We start from the raw sequence: 5,468 nt of genomic DNA on the forward strand, positions 1-5,468 counted from the left end.
AGTGATCTACATTATAATAAGCAGCTGCCAGAGCGAGAGGCAGAAAACAAATAAACCACACGATTCACATGGACGGACATTACAATGCCTTTTTTATGGTGGCACATTGACGTCCTCTCCGCTACACCCATAACATCCACGTCGTCCTACTGTCAGCTTGGTCTGTCTTTATTGGGATTTACCTACTCCGAAGCATAATATTGTAGTAAAGGAAGAAATAAAAGTCCTAATATTCTATTCACATTTTATTCTTAGTTGCCATACAGGAAATAGATGCTGGGTGACAACCACTAATGGCAACCATTACACCTTAAAATTTCCACCTTAAATTTATTTTATTTTTTTACAATAATTTGATTACCATGGCTGTACGAGATAGACGTGGTTTAGTCATGAACAAATCGTGCAGAAAACATTAGTCTTCATTTCACTGGGTCTCCTATTGCAGGAACAGCAGATGCAGAGGGTTCCTGCTGCAGTCAGGTGCCTTACAGCCAGAAACATGTGTGATCAGAGGTTTCCGATGAGGAGACGGATAATAGAGGATGTAATCCTGGGACAATCTATATACAGTACAGGGTTTGGTAATTAAATGAATTTTACAGGCTTTTCAATTCCTTAAAATAGGAATCAATTGATGATCATAGGGGTCTGTCCCCCACCAAGCAGCAGAATAAGAAGCCTTTTCATTGTTTATCCAAACACAGCGACGTCCACAGCGCTGTTCAATTGAATGGGATGAGCTGCAGTACCAGACACAGTCATACTCATAATTTTCTTAGAACTCTGCATTTTGTAGTTCCTCTGTTATTCCTCTTAGAAACGTATGAATAAATTGACAACTGAGTGTTACCATTCCCCTCGTCAAAGGGGTGCGTCCCTGAGACTATTAGCACTGATTGGACACCCTTAACTAGTAACACCAAGTTGTCAATTTATTAATAAATTTGTAGGAGGAATAACAGAGGAACAGTACAATGGTCATCTTTAGGTCTCTGAAGTAAGTTGGATTAGAGAGGACGGTCTTCCTCAATTAAATATTAACTAAATCCTTTCTGCTATTTCCTCAGCTCCTATGCTTAAAGAACGACCCACATGTGCAACTTCTGATAGTCCAGTGTCTCCTATAATCCGGCACCTTCCAATTGACTTCAGATCTTCTGAATTGGCCCCATACTGTGGGACTGAATCAGATTCCTGGAACTAAGGACGAGACTGAGTGGACATTTCCTAAGCACCGTCACAGAATTCGATGGTTGAATTTCATCAATTCCAAGATATGGGATCGTAGATTTCTCAGTGTTCGGAAAATAGGCGTTCGATCTACCGGAGCGATCAGTGTTTTAATTTGAGCCTGCCGACATGGACGGATTTGTCTATGGAAAGAACACTTGGGGTGAGATGGAGTCTTATGAGGGCACAATGAGGCCGTACTGCTATACAAAACCCTAATGTTTTCATGGGAACATAAAATGAGGAACAGCTTCCCAGGTGGCAGATAAGACCGAGCTTACAGGAAAGGTGAGTGCGGAGCGATCCTATTTATAGGTAATTGATTATTCATGGCTATAACGCGAAATCATCTCTATTCATTATGAGATTTCTCGTCAACACGGAGCTCTCAGCGCAAACTGAGCAACGGCAGATCAGATAAAACCACAATACTAAGCAGAGAGCTCAGCGCAAGTGCCAGGGCAGGTGACATGGAAAGAACTTTTAAGGCCGACCACAAACCAACATCTTTTATGGTCTAATCTGACCATTAAATCAAAATTTGTCCAGTAGAAGATATGCAATTTAGGATTTATATTGTTTTGTGTTCACAGCTCCTATACAGACCTATGTGTCTCTATGGTTACAGACAACAATCAACCCGTGTGGTCTGATCCTGCGGTCATGTGTTACTCCAGTTGACCCTCTGTCTGTAGATTAGCAATACAAGGGGGCAGAGGGAGTTGAGTCCATATCTGCGTTGGAGGGTCTGTTAGGGGCCTCCGTCGCCGATCCGGCCGAAAACAATAGTGCAGTATGCTGTGCTATTGTTTCCGGTAAAATCATGAACACTTCGACGGAACCCATTAACGCCATCGGATTCTGTCAGACATCGATGGTGTCCATTGTACAACGGAACCGGTGCTTCTGGTATTTTGGTAGTTCTGATGGAGCAGAACAATGGAAAGATCGACGTAGATGTCAACGAGGCCTAAGGTGAGTGCCCTAAAACTATCCGTACAGAAGAAAATGTCTTACCCTTACCAATATGCTTTAGTCCCCCCATGAAATTATTGTTTATATTAAGAAATTGCATTCTTGCCTATGCTAATAAAAGTTGCCTTTAATTTTAAAAAGGTTGTTTCTTTGATAGAAAGGTTCCCCTAACAATAAGCTGATTGCAGTGTCGGCCAGGACCTCCAGAAATCAGCTGTAATCTGTAAGGACTCCAGCATCAAATAGTGACGTTCCCAGCAGCGCCACCACTGGTGAAATGAAGCATTACACAGTTAATATTGAAATCAATGGGCTTCCAGTGCAATGGACGGATATTTTGCGTCCTCCAGAGGGAGAGATGAAGAGGCTCCTCAATCGCGAACTTCCCTGATACAATATATGAAAATCGGTTTTCCGAACTAGACAACCCCTTTAAGGACTGATACTTTAGGAGTTCTCACGTGTTTGACAAACAATCCTCGAACAATAATCCTCGAACAATACAGCAAAAGAATATACTGCTCTCAGTGTAAATCCTGGCCAAGACATGAAAACACAGGGAACAGCTTGTAAATCCCTGTCAAATCCCAAAACACTGCCCATTCCTTGGCTGATGGTAGGACCTTAAAGATCAGTGGTCTCCAATCTATGGCTCACCAGCTTTTGTGAAACTCTCAATTCCCATCATACTCCGGCAGTCTTCGGCTATCAGGCCATGCAGAGAGATGTAGTTTCACTAGAGCAGGGCAGCCAAAAATTTGGGTTGGTTATCTACCCCTGGGAAAGCCTATGTACTGGTAGAGTGTCAGCAAACGGGTGTGTGACAATACTGGACACACAGGAGTAAGGTGCTCTATAGTTGTCACCCAAAAAATAATGAATTAAAGAATTTAAAAAAACTGGTCTGATTTTTCCAAGAGACAGCTCCACACCTGTCCATTGGTTGTGTCTGGTATTACAGCTCAGCGCCATTGAAGTGATCGGGACTAAGGTCTCGTGCACACTACCTTGTTTTTCTTCAGTGTGTTATGCACATTTTTTGCGGATAGCACACTGACCCATTAATTTCTATGGGGCCATACACACATCGGTGTTGCTTGCGGATCCATTTTTACGTTTTGTAAATGATAGAACTTGTCCTATCCATGTCCGTTTTTGTGGACCTGCGCTGCCATTCAAGTCTATGGGTCTACAAAAAAAGCGGACAGAACACGGACCACATCTAGATAAATTGGCAGGAATCTGAACATGTGATCATCCTATGGGTGCGTACCGCAGAATACGGATGACACACGTAAACAAACGCAGCCGTAAAACACGGACATACGAAATGGCTGCAGAAGCAACTGGTAGGTATTACGGACCTACGAGACCTACCTATTACGGACCTACGAATAACTAGGATCCATAGTTTGCGGTGTGATCAACTGCAACGGTCATATGCATGAGGCATAAGCTGCCATACCACACAAAACCTGAGGATAGGTGTGGCGCTATTTTTTTTTTACAAAAGTCATGTTTTTCTAATCTGACTCTAAAATGTATAATTACTAACCTTGAAAATACGTTATTAATTTTATACAAGAGTCAAGAAAGGTGAGATACGGGGGATTGGTTTCAGAAACTGGAAAGCTGGTGGTCCACCAGAGGTCCCCAATGATTTCCTTTCCCTGATTAACAGGATAATTCCACCTTAACCACCCGGAGCCATTATTTTGATAGGGAAAGAAAAGCACTGGTGAGAGCCAAGCTCGCTACTGTACAGAGAACAGATAAAGCCATTGTATTACATAGTAACATAGGTTGAAAAAAGACACAGGTCCATTAAGTTCAACTTCTCTCCATTACCCGTCTTCTGCTAAATTAATTATAACATTCAATACTATCTCTTGTGTATAGTTTGACTACTGTAACTGTAAAGAACCCTTTCCTACATTGATGTAGAATAGGAATATATAATCAAATTCTTATCTCTTCACCTCTATCGTTTTAATGATTTTGTAGGTATCACATGCGGTTTGGCTTTTGGACAAAATATGTTTGCAAAAAATAAATCATGTCCGTGTCCGTAAAAAGCAAAACATAAGCTGACATTTACCAAAAAGAATAAGAACATTGTGTCGTGGGAGCCAAAATACACCCACACAGGGAAGTCATTACTCGGAAACCATAAATTATCCCTCGCCACTTATCGCTTATTTGTATCCTGCGAATGCTGAGCCTGGCGGCTGGATATACGGACACTTTCACTTTGTGTGTATCTATGATTGGACTGACTGTTATATTCCCGGCAACAAGAATTATGTAATGCCAGGGAACGTCTGCCACATCAACTGTGATACCCAGAGCAATAAAAGATAATCGGCGCCAGAGGTGTCTAGCAACCATTTACCCACATTAAGGTGCACAACGAGAGGAGCCGATCATGGGGGAATCTGACCTCTTAACTGTAGGACAACAGATGCTTCAGCCAAATATTATGTCTATAGGTCTGATCTTGAGCGGAGGTAATACCACACCTATCAGGCATTTAAGACATAACCTATGCATGTGCCATAACTAAACTTTTAACATGTCATAGTGACATGTCAGAAGTTTAGATCGGTGGGGGTCCGAGCACAGAGACCCCCACCGATCGCTTAAACGAAACGGCAGGAGCGCTCGACTGAGCGGTGTACGGACTCATTGACTTTCTATTGAGCCCGTACGCCACTCCAAGGAAAGTCGATCAGAAATAAAACAGCACAGCGCTCACCTGAGCACTTCTGCTGCTTAGTTTTAGCAATCGGTGGGGGTCTCAGTGCTCAGACCTCCAAAAAGCGAAACTTCTGACATGTCGCTATTACATGTCAAATGTTTTTAAAAGTTCAGTTACTCTTTAAAAGAGCAATTTGCATATCTTCGTCCAACTCCTGAAAGACGATTTACTTGTTTTGCTCTTTTAAATATTTGGCTAATAAATGAGAGAAAAAAAATCAAAACAGAAATACTTACCTATTGAGCAGTCAGCCAGGGCTTCTGAAATAAACAGTAAATCTGAGCAAGGCTTAAATGTCCAGCTGTCAATTAATTCATGTATTTCCAGGAAGAATAACAGAGGTACGGCACAACACAAAGTTCTAAAAAAATGCTCCACAATTGTTTTTTTTGGGAAATGCAAGTATATACTAAAACAGTCAGGAGAGCTGACCGGTCCTATTTAACTGTAACACTTGTAAAAGATTGGGCTGGCTACGAAGAAAGTAAACAATACAGAAGAG

This window comes from Rhinoderma darwinii, chromosome 6 (assembly GCF_050947455.1).
Source record: "Rhinoderma darwinii isolate aRhiDar2 chromosome 6, aRhiDar2.hap1, whole genome shotgun sequence".
NCBI lineage: Eukaryota > Metazoa > Chordata > Amphibia > Anura > Rhinodermatidae > Rhinoderma > Rhinoderma darwinii.